This window comes from Channa argus, chromosome 2, assembly GCF_033026475.1.
Source record: "Channa argus isolate prfri chromosome 2, Channa argus male v1.0, whole genome shotgun sequence".
Taxonomy (NCBI): domain Eukaryota; kingdom Metazoa; phylum Chordata; class Actinopteri; order Anabantiformes; family Channidae; genus Channa; species Channa argus.
The window spans coordinates 18,034,755-18,049,584 of record NC_090198.1 but is presented as its reverse complement, the minus strand read 5'-3'; the positions used below and the strand labels follow the sequence as shown (position 1 = coordinate 18,049,584).

General features: G+C 38.4%; 1 long non-coding RNA gene across 1 annotated transcript in view; it reads left to right on the top strand.

Annotated features, from left to right (window-relative positions):
* Positions 1-14,830, top strand: part of LOC137123014 (uncharacterized) — a 75,230-nt gene that overhangs the window by 14,551 nt on the left and 45,849 nt on the right. The gene's annotated exons all lie outside the window — the stretch shown is intronic.

Sequence of the window (14,830 nt, the reverse complement as noted above, 5' to 3'; positions counted from 1 at the left end):
AAAATTGGTGATTTTATTTTGTTTATTTTCAGCTAATTGATTAATAGGCCCGTTACTGCAGATGACCACAATGTTTTGATACTTATCTTGAGGACAGTATTATCCCTGTAGCTGTGCTCAGATTGAAGTAGCATTTCCTTCCTTGTTTTTTTTTTATATTTAATGGTGTAAATTTGTGTGATTCATAGTAAACGTGTTAGATCACTGACATAACTTTTAGATGTTCTTTTTATATTCATTTATACTAGTTTCTGTGAAAGTGAACAACGATAAGTTAACATGATGATAACACACTGCTTATGGTAAGTGCCTATTTCACATCTGTTATACTTTCTTACTCCATGGTTTCTTCACTATTCTGGTTGTAGCATTATATTTTGTAGTCTGGCTTCTGTTTGTTTGATGTGTGAATTTTGTAATCTATGTGGCATTAGATATTACTATCGTGGCTTTTGACTGAGAATCATATGGCCTGTCTAATGAATTTACTATAAGTTTTAACAACAAAGCTGCATAATCGAAAGCCGCCTTGAGATTACTTCAGCAGAGGTGTTCTGAAGGATATTTACCAAAAAGAAAAATACAGTGTTCTCCTCTACAGGTGAGCACCTGTGGAGTTGCCACTGATTGCATCATTGCAGAAACTCCTAAGAATACACAGTTGTTGTTCACAGGAATCAGCCTGAATATATAGATTTTAAGGACACATGGAGCCACATTTGTTTTCATTGTGCTTCCAAATCTCCAACATATATTTTTCTTTTAATGGCAGTGAGTGATTTGGGTTTATGAACAACTTCTATAGCTGCGACTGTAAGTACAAAAATGAAAGCAGTATTTATTTATCCGGGTACAGGTTGTTTCATTCCATTAGAGACAAACATTTGGTTTCTTTTCTTTGCTGTCATACATTGTCTAGTTTCCAAGCAGCACTTTCAGCTCACATAAAATAAAAACTGTTGTTTCTGTTGCTTTTGTGAGGGGGGTTGCTTTACATTCAGCTGTTTTTTTTAATATATGTTTATACTAGTTATATTCCTTCATTCTGTGGATATCCAGTTGTTTTCATAGGAACTCTAGCAGGATGAAAAAATAAAAACTAACAGTTCTCAGCCGTCACTCTCCTGACAAGCCACTCTTGTGGACTTCTCTTATCTTCCCTCTCTCTCACCTTGCAGTCATCTGAGAGTGCACATTTCATTGCATTTGTATGTGTGTATAAGCGTGTGTGTGTGCACGCACGCATGCTTGACTGCATGCGAGTGCCAGTGTGTATACGTGTGTGCTTACATGTGTCAGAAACTCGACATGATCTTGTCTCCGGTGAAGGCCTTGGATCACCCGGCCCTCCTCACTCCACACCTGACAGTACAGCTGAACTAATCAATATCTCTCTGCAGTCAAAGGTGGGTTCTGCCATGAGGCCGCGGGGGTGCACTAATTGATGGAAACTCACCGCCGGCTAGCTCCATGCCCTGCGGCGCTGGAAGATGGCAAGCTAGGGCCTTCCACCAAAATGGAAGAGGGAATAGAGAACAGAAAGGACGAAGATCATAATCAGGGAGAAATCTGTTTAGTTTTTGTCACTTTTGTCTGTTTACATGTGCGGCACAGTGTGATTTTACATACAAGCGAGATACTGCTTGTTGGATGACATATTTTGCACCTTGGCACTTTAGGATGTCTTTTTTTGTCTTGTTCTGAAGGCCAAAATTGTTCAACATAACAATGGCATAAAGCTACCCAATCCACCGTGGAATTTTGTTTGAATTGGTGTTCCTATTTTTAGAAAGTGAGTTTTTCAGGTCACCATGTTGATCTCACACTGATCTGTGGACAATAAAACAATAAATAAACAACAAAAAATGTATTTGAGGTAAGCATAGACTAAGGATTTTAGAGCATGTCTGGTTGGAAACTGACCCCGCTTTAAATAGTTATGAACCTTTTGCTTTTATAAAATCATTATTAGACTGTCTTGGTAGTTCAAGTAACTTTGTAACCATTTTTATTATCACATGCAGAAAAGTCAAGAGTTTTCAATCAAATAAAAAAAAAAAAAAAAATAGTGTGCCAGAAGATGTAAGATCATTTGAGAGGATGCCCACTGACTTGCTTCTTGTTAAGAATATATTGTTATGGCGCAGACTAAGCACGCCATGATAATTACCATCAATAATTGAGTAGAGGGAAATGGTAGAAAGAGCTGCATTCAATACTTGCTAAATGTGCCTGAGAGATACTGGATGCTCAGAGATGGACAGTCTGGCTAGCTAGCTAATTTGAATCCTTTTTATGCGGCACTGAAGATTATCTTTATGTTTCCACCCGCTTAGCTTTGGCTCTTATGAAGGGAACGGTATTTCCTGTTATTGCCTTTCTTCAATTGTTTGGTGGTATTGATTCCAAACAGCATCAAAAAAAAGTAAGTAAAATAGATGAAATGCATGTCTCACCCTGTAGGTAGTCATCAATGAATTGGAGCTTTTGATCTGCTTACTGTAAATAAAAGCCTCAAATACAAAGATTTATCGTCATATATATATTTGAGTGAAAGCAATAGATAGGCCTTATCACATGGTATGGCAAGTTCTCATTATTACATTTATGTTTTTAAAAAAAAAATTTTACAAAGCATGTTTAGGCTTGCACATTTGCAGTAGACTGTGTCTTTAGAAGCAAACAATACTGATTTTATAAGAAATATTCTCTCTCCAAATTCTGGGTTGTGCTCTGTATTTTATGCTGACGATTACTGATCGAGAAATCTTGAGCCTGACATACCCTTAATGCACAGCTAGCTGCAGGGCAGTTGTTGGCAAGAGCTCTTGCCTGCGTATTTGGAAGAAGGAGCACACATTTGAAATAGACCACACAACTGTTGCAGATCCAGTCATTACTATAATTAATGTGATCAGCAAATAGAAAAAAACAACAAACCTTGAAATGTACTGTGTTATTGTGATCTTACAAATGTGTTTTGGTGCATTTTAGAGAAAAGTTGGAACAATCTTGGTATTATAATTAAACTGTGTAACAATTATACTTGTATAAAAACATGCACTATGACTCATACTCATTATTTACTACCTACTGTGCACTTCGCACAACACATTTATAGATTTCGACATGGGTTTTCAACAGATACACACTGTAAAAAAAAATTGTTAGGCAGCCATATGTGTTGCCTGAAAAGGACTGGCGAGTCTTCCACAACAAAGAAAGTTCAGAGTCAGTATTGACTGAAAACGATAGGCAAACCCCCCGGGAATAAGGTGCACTTTCCAAAATGTAAATCAGGCCTTCCCCGAGACACACAGACCTCTCCCTCCCCTGCTGCTCACAAAGCTTTGCCATTCACCTTTAAACAGCAGAACAATAATCAATGGAGCATTATTAATGCTGAAATCATTCATGTGCACTGCTGAGGTGCCCTGCTGAGTGTGAAGCCCCTAAAGTCATGTAGCCCATACAGTGGATTTTATTGTATGCGGTACTTGTAAAATGTGCACCTACCATAGAGTGCCGCTTTTGGTTCCCTCATCCCAAAATCAATGGGTTTTGCTTAAATGCTGAAGATCAAGTTTGTAAATTAATGCAAGTTCAAGAGATTTTCATGTTTGATTCTCTGACAGAAAACACAAAAAACACCCCACTCGTGCAATTTTTGAGCTTTTATGTGTTTTTAAAAAGGTGGCTGCTGACAAGTAGCCAAATTAGAAGATAGGGGTTGTTGGGAACATTAAACATCATCATGTCGAACATGAAGACTCATCTACTAGTCTTTACAGCCTCGATGATTTATATCAGGTCACTATAAGAGGATAGCAGACCACAGAAGAGGTAATTGCACTAAATTAAATTCAAATTATAAGTTTAGTGGTGGTGATGTTTGAGTTATGTGACTGTGTTGTCACTCCTTTAAAGTCTAACAATAGTTTTTACCTCCGGTTTCTGTATTTAAGCTTTAAAAATTCGTAAAATTGGTGTTTATTTGTGAAGATTATCTTTCTAAACAAAACATGTAAACATTATAAACTTCTGATTTTCACTGTCCTTGTTTTACATACTAATCTATATACTAATCTTTTTTGACAAGGGATCCAAGGTGATGCTAACTTCTTGGTTGGCCTAAAAAAACATAATCTCTATGGGACTCTGTAGCTGCCTATACTCAGATGAGATCTATAGGTTATTTATCCAAAATTCATAACAGGAATTTTTTAACATCAACAAAAATCTGAGTTTGCAAACATCCAGAGACCCTATTGTTTGGATTGTTCATAAACCATAAACAAAGATCGGCTCCTCATGAGACCTCTGATACCTTCCACTTCTCTCCAGCAGCTTCCTTCTCTGGTATCAAGGATTTTAGTCTTGAGACAGAGAAGAATCATGTATGTATGCTTCAATCTTTAATAAGCCATGTTTCCTCACCGTGTAACACACACAAGCCCTTACTCCATCCCTTAAAGATCCTGGTGTGAATTTTTCATAACCCATGTCTCTGTTTCTTGTTCATGAACTGTCTCAATACACAGAGGCCTATTCCTTCCATGGAGAACAGCCCAATGTATTTATTGTGCGGTTAGAAGAATGGAGCAGCACTGCTCTGCAAACGGACGAGGGAGAAAACGAGCCTTCATTACAGGGGCCAGATATAAATCAGACTAATTATGAAGCCACTACAGTATTGAACCCGTGGAGGGGAAATGAAATGATCAGAGGCAGGTCGCAGCTCAACACAGAGCGAGTTAATGAAAATATTAATTACCTGATGATATACTGGGAATCTGGAGCCCGCCCCCATCTCTCTGCCTCTCAAACCCCCTACCACAGAGAGCATTTGTTTTAATTGAGTAATAATAAGACTGTTACATTTGGCTGAGTCACTTGATTTGACTGGGTAATTGACCAATAAAGGCTGATGACAGCCAATTATATCCCATGTAGTGCTAATTACTTAGCAACTCTTAAGTGTCTGGCTAACACTGAGAACATAACACTTCCTGCAGATGGTTATTTTAAATGTCATAAAATAAAAACCCAGTGAGTTCACTCAGTGAGTTTGATCCACATGACAGACACTAAATTAGTTGCTTCAGGAGCTCTCTTTCTCTCTGTCAAACACACACACACACACACACACACACACACACACACACACACACACACACACACACACACACACACACACACACACACACACACACACACACACACACACACACACACACACACACACACCTTTATGGTGTAATTTGCTGTTAATATCAGATTTTGGCCCCAAGATTGATTTCCTCTGTGTTTTCATTCTGAATTATTCAGTGGTACACTTTATCTGCTCACCTTCTCCTCTCTCCAGACTACCACTCCCCCCTTGCCATACCATTTGTCACCATGGTCAATAAGTGGGTGATATTTGGATCCTGACTGTGTGGGACAGGGTGACTTGTAGGGTGTCAATGTGAGGGTAGGGGGACCCAGACAGATAATATTGCACAACAGTCAATGACAGTAATTAGAGGAGGTATCAACAGTAGTCTCGGTTACAGAGATTTGAGGTAAAGGACGTGTTGAAGTTCATGCTTTACTTAGGATGAGTTTATTTTCTGAATTAAGTAGTGATCTCTTCTGTCAGTTTGTGCTGAGGATTCAGAAATTCATTCACATCTAAATGAAGCTGTTAAAGCTTCCCAATTATTTTTGCTTTTAATTAGTTATAAAATAAAAAATTACTCGGGATGTTGCTTCAGAAGAATGTAATTTGTTATATTCTTATTTTTACTTTGCAGCGTATCAATTCTATACATAAACAATATGAATAGCTGGAGTAAGTGCAATAATGCAATAGTTTCCAAAGAGTTTTGGTTCATGACCTAAGACTTTATATATCTGGAGTTCATTTCACCCAATGTATATGACTTTTCTTTTTAAGATTGTTTTGAATAATTGAATGTGAATTTAAATAGAAAAAAATCTGACAAGTAATTTATTTATTTATTTTTTGTTGTCTTATTAATCTCTTTGTGACTCCTTAAATTGATCACAAGCCCTTACAGTATTCTAAGCCTCAGGTTGGTGATAACTGGTTTAGATTACTGGTAAATAGACAATGTGCACATGTATAGTACTGAGAGATCAGAGAGATAAAAGAACAGGAAATGAGCCAGGCTTGACCAGTACTGTTCAATTGCATCTGTTGCCCCTGGCGAGATCATTAAAAAAGCATCCTAAAATCTTTCTTTAAAAGAGATGTGGGTCGACAAATAAAGATTTAGTGGTTCTTTACTTTTTGTAAAATGGCCCACAACGAAACTATTAAAACTATATAAACTAAAATGAACAAGTCAATTTTTATCTTTTTGTATATTTGGATGATAAATTGACAATTCACATTGTCAATTCACCAGATATTTACAACCTGTTAATTAGCAAGCTGGCATGTAAGTGACACTTGCACAGGTGCATCAGTGTGACCGCTGCTTGTAACTGAAGCAAACCTTAATTAGTCATCTTAATTTATGTAGCTCAGTGAGGTGACACATTCAGCCTGCTGCATATCTGGGAGTCAGTGAATGAATTGAACATAGTTCGTGGCTTTCCTCCATTCACACTGACAGGCTAATCAGTACTTTGTCAAAGTCGACTCTAGCTACACCTGTCAAAACTGTCAGTCTTCTAAGGAGCCGATGAGCTCCCCCGAGTAATAAACTGGAGAGCTGATTTCACACTGTGTGACCTGCAAGGTGTGATGTCAGGACACTGAGGACATAACAATCAATGTCAGAACATGTGATATTGATGAAAGATGTCAGAAATGGCTGGAACTTACATGGGATCCTGCAGGCACTTGGTTGGTGTCTCTTGGGCATTTTCATCATTAATGAACAATGTAATGTATGGAATAACAGCGATGTACTGTAAGGCAGTCACAGCAGCAAAGGTCTGTTTGCTGTAGCAAAGACTATGCTGCTCACTGATAAGACAGGATCTTGATGAAGGGCCCTTGAGGGAAACCTCAAACCTTTACCCCCTTGCTTTTGTTCTGTTAATGTCTGCTAAAGTTGATGTCACATGGCATCATTGCTTGAGAAGCAGATAGGAGGCTTTGGGCAGAGACACAAAGACCGTCCAAAGATGCAGCACTCATCTTCTTCATTGTGTGTCTGCTGGTCGATTGGTGAGACTCAGGTCGAGGTGCTGATCTAACCCCTGTGTCATGAGTCGGATATTCCAGTAAGCGGATCTAGAGGATGATATTCCAGGCTGAGTTACAAGAGGCTAATAAGATCACAGAGAGACAATCAATGAGCAGTAAGCTGAGCTCTCTTTTTGTCTCCCTCTCCCTGTCTCTCAGACACCTGTTTCCGCTGGCCTTTGAATGCTGTCTGAATTTTTTAGGGTTTTCATAAACATCCTTCACAGTGCATGAAGCACATTATAGATGCATCTGAAAATCAATGCACATGTTTCTTTTATTAACAGTAAAATGTAATTATAGTTAAGATGTGCCTTTGCGTGTACAGTATACAGTATATTTTTGAGGACTAAGTGATTTACCTGACAGTGCTTCCAACATTAAGAGATTTTATTAGAATGCTCACTGTGAAGTTTCTTGAGAGTTATTTTAGGGTGAAATATCACAGTTGTCTTTTTTTTTCACAAGTTTGGATTTACCAAGCATTGAATATTAAATTCAAAGCTGAAACATTGATATAACAAAATCAATAAGCATCTATTTTGTTGGGGATTAATCATTCAGTCATGTTTCAAACCTGAAATGGCAAATTCAAGTTTGTTCTTATTTGTTCTTATTATCTTTTGTCTATTTTGTACCTGTGATGGCCACAATCTCGGCCACATCCTAAATTTGTTGGGTAATGTTTTCCATTACCGTTTAATTTTTACCTTAAGTTTAATTTATTTCCTTTATTAGGTTTAAGTTTTCATAATCAATAGGAAGCAGAATGTTTGATTTCAGTATTGGGTTTATTTGTTCGACATATACTCAGTCCACTTAGCATCTACATTTGATTTATTTTGGAGTAGTTGAAGTTAAGTTGTATTAATTTAATTTCTCTTTTTCTTGAGTTACCTTTCTGCTGGTCCGGGTTTGTTGGCTATCTAAATATAAGATTGGACTGAGGCCCTCATCAACTATAAATACTTTCTACTGGGCCCAGACTGTACCAAGTGCCCCATTGGATTCAGGGAGGGGAAAATATAGGGAAAGTGTTTCTTTAGTTGTTAAAGGTTTTTTAAAACTTTGTTTAGTACATTATTTTGTTATTGCTTTTGCATATTTATGTTAGTAAACTGTCTGTCTAGTGTGTTTTATAGTTTGCTTAGTTACAGTAATGCCTACCCCTTGTGTGTCATATTGGTTTGACCAGCCAGTCTATATGTTGCCCCTTGTGTGTCACTCAGGTTAGGTCAGTTTTGTCTTTGTTCATGCTTAGAACTTGTGTTGTAGCTTCAGTTTGATCTTTTGTTGACCTCTTTTAGGGCCCAATTTTGTTAGTAATTCAAATTTTGTTTGTATATGTTGCATTTGGGTAAATAAAAGCCCACTTTTTTTAAGGCTTGATTCCTGTGTACTGTGTTTACCTGATTGGTCCCTGACAGTACCATTGCAAACTGAATATTTTGGCAAGATGTATTTGGCCTAACCAATATCAATCAGTGGTAATGTGGAAAGAGCAGGAGGGATTGCTTATGCACTACAATTTGCCATATCCCTGAATAAAGAGGTATACATATTCAAACAATAGGACATGAAGTTTTATTCTTTATGTTGTGTGGGCTCAGAAATCTGTCTGCAGTCTTTTTTAATTTAATTGGATGGTTTATTTGGGCGAAAACAGCAAGTCTCGCTTGTGTGAATAATTAAATTTAGGTTAAAGACTTGGTTTAAGGTTAGGATTAGGAAGTAGTTAATAGGATTTAAGTTAATGTAAGTCCGCTGAAGTGATGGAAACACAACTGTGTGGATGTGTGCGTAGGACTCCGCTAACATTTGTTCCTCTGCATGCTTCTCAGTCCCAGTTCAGCAAATGAGTTGAACCAGCCTTCCCGGGCAGTCTTTCCTCTCTACTCCAACAACTCCTCATGAAATATTTAACGTGCCTCACAATAACCCCACTCTCTTCCTCTGCCTAGCTCTCTCTCTCTCTCTCTCTCTCTCTCTCTCTCTCTCTCTCTCTCTCTCTCTCTCTCTCTCGTACATTTTTTCTGTCACTTAGGCTGTTGGTCTTGGGATGAAATTTCAATGGCCGCTGTAGCCACGCTAGACTTTAAGAGTTCAAGTGATATCCTCATCCACAACCCCACAGAAACCGACACACACACTTGGTGAAGTTGCTCCACATCACCTTATTATTTCGTGGATGGTTTCAGCTCCATTTTATCGTATTCAGGCTGGCTGCTTAGAGAAGAAACTGGATACAAATTTGACACCCGCCGATCGGGAGCTGCCGGCTGTTTAATCAACACTGATGAATATTTGATGGTGTGGCGGCGGGCAAACGGTGGCCGACACTCTCCTCATTATGGAAGTCCATGTGTACAGAGGAAGATATTCAATAACTACCGATGGGGACCTGGCCTCTCTCAGACACATGAAATGCCCTGGCAGGTCCTGAGCGAAAAACTACAGTAGATGTTAGATAAGCTATGTGGTGCTATAAAAAATTAGTTTATAGACAAGTAGTGGGAAAAAACATTTTAATAAACGACAACAAAAAGTATAAACCTACTGTCATTTATAAGAAGTTGGCAAAAAACTGATTGCATTCAAAACTAAACAGTCGTATAATATAAATATCACACTATACAGTACATACATTACAGCGCGTTGCCATTTGTTTTAAAACATTGATTTTTCTTACATTTCTACTGATACATACTTCAGTAATGCAGAGCATCCTAACAAACAGGAAATCCAAAAAGAATTAGTGTGTTTTGCCAACTGAAAACAAAATAATTTATTTGATTTTTATATTATCTAATTGACAAGTGGATGAGTGGAGAAAAAGCTTCTAATCTTGCCTACGATTTTAAGTTTTACACGAATCTCGAAGTTAGTGTGAAACTCTTTACAAGTAAAACCTTCAAGCTCCAGCACCAAGGTCAGTGACATGAAAAACAGCAGGAAACCCCAGTCTTAAATACTTAAAAGCTGTGATTTACAGCTGCTGGGAATTAAGCTGCTTTTTGTGTCAGGAGAGGTGTGACAAAATCATTCGATTCAAGGCATCAACTACTGAAGCTGTTTCAATAGGCATAGGTTCTTAGGATCAGCATGTGAGGGTTTGGACTTTTCCGATTGGTTAGATGAACGATCCTCGTTCAAATAAGTTTATATGGGAATACCGTTTTACTGCTGCCAGGCTGCTGAGTCACTTTATGTTATATAGGCTTTGACAGCATCTCTCTGCATTAAGATAAGTTATGGAGCAGGTCTTTACCAAAAAGAAAATAGTGCACATGTAGTTATCTATCTATATAGCAAGTATTTCATTTGTTGTTGTTTTTTCTGACTTGTTGGCTGAGTTAAAAATTCCAGCTTAGCCAAACATAACCTGACTTATCTCTGCTTCATCTGAAAGTTTTAAAAGAGTTCCGCCTGTCATCACCTATTGCACTGTTTGAAGTGAACAGTTTGTAGAAGTTGTGAATTGTTGGCATCAAAAGGACTTAATGACAGTTAAGAAGCCAACCTGGGGCATGAAAAAAGAACTAAACAATAGTACATTTCTGCTTTATAAAAAACAATAGGCTACATAAATTATTGCAGCTATTCTTGGTTCTGCTGTCACTTGATCCTTAGGACAATGAAGCTTTGTTGACTATACATGTAGTTGTTTACATAAATATAATGAAATAGGGTGTTGCATTATACATACAATTTTCACTGCAAAATATTGAATTGCAGAGAGAGCTTTGCTGTGTGTATGTTGCTAAACCACAGAAATGGCTGACTTAAACCTTGAACTCTGTTTTTATCCTATAACTTCACGCTGCAATGATTCTCCATTTATGGAGCCTGTCTTTCCTCTCGTTTCCGGTTGTGTACCCCCCCCCCCCCCCTTTTTAACCGCGTGCCTTGTGTCTGCAGCACGTGCAGAGAAATGAGTTCAATCCAAGGGTTCAAAGAGCACTCCGCCCGGGGCCATGGCAGCTCTTAAGACCCAGGACTTGGGAAATAAATGACATTTAGGTAGTAAGGCAGAGGCAGACTTTGCATGAAGTGACATTTAGGTAGCAATGCGTGATTTTTGAATGAGGAGAAACATCCCGCGACGAACCTGTGCAGACATTGACAAGTGTTTTGATGTTTTAGTGCTACAGTTTATCTGTATGGGTGTCAAACGGTGCAGGGGGCTCACAGCTGGTGGGCTAAATAGCCTAGTAAGCTTCATTCCAGGGAAATTCGTCCACAGTTTCCACAACGACTGCAAGTAAATTTAAGGATTATATTTATATATAAGCTACATTTTAAGAGAGTCTGATGGACGTAAACTGTACGTCTGTCAGACTGCTGCTTGTTTCAGTTCACTCGTTGTGCTGCTTGTAGCTTTGGTTGGCACATGGTTTTGTGTGATGGCTTTTAGGCTGTAAAAAGCTGGACTCTTTAGGAATCATAAAACAATAACAGTTAATTGATGCTATTTTCTGGATTGTTCACAAAAAAGTTTGAGAAATTAGCGCACATTAGATGGCGAACTAGTGTAAGTGTGATCGTAGTAGAAAATAATCGTTTTAATGGAGGCATCTGATTTCACAACTTCATGTGACACTAGAGTTAGTAACTGACTGACTGAGCTGTTTCGGTGAAAATTATTAAATACCTAAAGGCTTCAGATGTTTAGCTAATTTGACTCTCGGTGCTAACGGACCATAGAATAATAATACAGAATAGAATAATAATACAGGGGGTTGTGAAATCTAGTCGTCACTATCTTCAAAGAATTGCGCTTTTAAAAAGTAAAAGTCCGACTTTCAATCCTTTCATCCTCTATTTCTCCTCTAGACTCCAAACACTTTTGGTGTCTTCCAGCGATATTTTTATATTATTAACAAATGCTTCAGTAAGAAGTGGGCTTGCAGATTTGATATGTTTTTGGGTGTGTTTCATACAAATATATGCAGGCTACCTGCATACATATCCAACCATACCCATTTTTATCTGTCAGTTGTTACATGACAAGAGGTCAGCTCCTCAAGATCAAATATTTTTCTTACTAAATGACGGATTTATTAGACAAATAAGTTGTTCGTCTGACTCTGAACCCTCTGTGATTGAAATATACCCCTGTGTCAACAGCATCGCCTCTCAAACCGAGTCCCGGGCGATGGAGGGCTGCCACAGCGGATTACTGAGCAAATATAAGTGGGAAATGAGTGCAGATCTGGGGGATCTACCCATCCACATCCCTGGTTTGACATTTCCGTCCACGGGCCAACCTTTCTGTGCATTGTTAAATCAACGGAGCACTCGCTAAGGGCTTTTTTTTTTTCGTTTTAAGATACTGCAGATGCAGAACAATGTCAAAAACAAGGACATAAGCCAAATCAGAAAACTAAATCAGTACAGTATAAGTGCGCTCTGTGTGTTTTTGTATTTTAGCTTGTTGAGTTATAATTATAATGATATAATCAATCTTAACCTGGGCGCCTAACAGCTGCGATTAGGGCAGGCCCACTCTGTTCCGCTCAGAGCTATGGTTAAAAGTCGTGCGCTCGTAAATCCAAGAGACTGCGTTACCATAACGTGTGATGAAATCATTATTTGGCGACGTGGTGTCACAGACTCTCTCATCTCGTCTGTCAGGAATCCAATTTCCTTTTATTTACATCCACGGTATAGACTAATTACTGCCCCGACCAGTAGCCTGAAGGAATTAAGTTATGAGATCCACTGGCAGGGACCATGATTAATCCATCGTGGCCTAAGCAAGGATACAAGCAAGGGGTGGGATAAAAGTGGAGAGAAGATATGATCGCACATATATGATCTGATCAAGTTATGAGCTGTTACGTAATAAAATAATAATAATAATAACAATAATAATAATAATAATAAATAATTCGTTTAATTCGCTGTTTTGAATGTATGGTCGTTTTCACTGCTACAAGGTTCAGATTGGACAACCAAAGGATCATGGGATTGGGTAAGAGGAGCTGGCCAGGGGGTGAGGGGCATGGGAGTCTAAATGATCTAGACGTAAATATATGGTGAAGACCCTTTCTGGCCGATACCTGCGATCAGGTGATACTGCGGGCCACTATTGATAGAGCTTTAAGGGTTATGATATCGGTAAAGTTACTGATGAAAATACCGCCCTGATTAATAGAGGGCTCTGTCGTAACGGGCTGACATATGGCAGGCGAGGCAGCTGGGGACGGTACCTCAGGCATCCCTTACGGCCATTAACATATTAGAGGCTATTGTGCAGGCAGACAGTCCGACTTCATCCAGAGCCCCTGTGCAGAGAGACTGCACCCCAGAGCTGTTTGATATAGGCTTTCAATAATGCATTACTCTTCAATCCGCCAACGGAGCTGTTTGTGGTGCTGAAATTATTGCCATGTGGCGCATGTGGAGCCGCGCATGGACTGTGTTCAGTGCCAGCGGTGTTGTGTTACCCCTCGGTACGTTGGGTTAGATGGAGAAACTTTGAAGTTGTGAGATAGAAAACAGAGAGAGAGAGTGACAGGTGAGGTGCACATGAATAAAGACACTTCCTGAATGAATGGACACTCACTATTCCAGATAGATGCGAAAAGTCGCGTAAATTAGTCAAACACGTTGGAAGTTTATTTAGAATTTGTGATCATGTAAATCAAGAAATCTGCAATAACAGTTTGATATAAAAATCTCTACGTCAGTCTGTGCTGTGATAAAATACAATGACAAAAATTGAGAAAATATTGAGTTTTAGAGAGGAAAGAAAGTAAGTCTTTATGGAAGTTCACTTAAAATGTCTTTTTGTACATTTTCTTTCTAACCATCTTTACTCTATATTTATAAATGTCTTGCCCCATTTTCTTAAAAAGAATATAAATCGACGCAATTCAGTGTTCAGTGAACTATTGCAACTTAGGCTGTAAGAAAAAAATACTCAAAGGGATATGGGGATCCTCCGCTAAAAACTGAGTAAAAGTAAGTGGCAATTTATCACAAGGTGACAAAACAAATCGAACAAAAATATTTACTCACGTTAAGAAATCGCTCATTCTTCTGTCCAGGTAGCCAAAAGCTAAAGGAAAGCAATAAGGAGCAGCTTTCTCTGCTGTGTAACAGTGGCTTCCTTCGTCCGCCTGCTTCCCCTGAAACCCCCGATAGCTTTCTAAAAATATTGCATTTTATATCAGCAAATTGCTATTAATATTGCATTACCTGCGTTTAAAAATTCATTTCATAAACGCAGCGGAAAGTGAAGCCCACCAAAAATTATTTTAAAGTACAGAGTGGAAAGACATTTTTTGGAGAGAGGAGGGCATAAGGCACAAAGCGGTCATTTTATACAAACAAATCCACTTTTCTTATTTGTCATTTCTTTAACACCCCCACCCTCCTAATGTTGCTGGTGGATTATTTTAACTCTGCTGTAAAAAAATAAAATAAATAAATCATTATTCATGATGGTTAGGCCTGCTTCTCCACAATGAAGTGTGGGGACTTCATCCTCGAGAAGAATTCCAGATATAGGATCAATGTTTCATTTTACATCGTGCACACGTTCAAATAGGTACACAACAACATCGCTGATTATAAGTGTAGTTATTAAATCAATTACCTTTCAAAACAACAACAAAAACTATT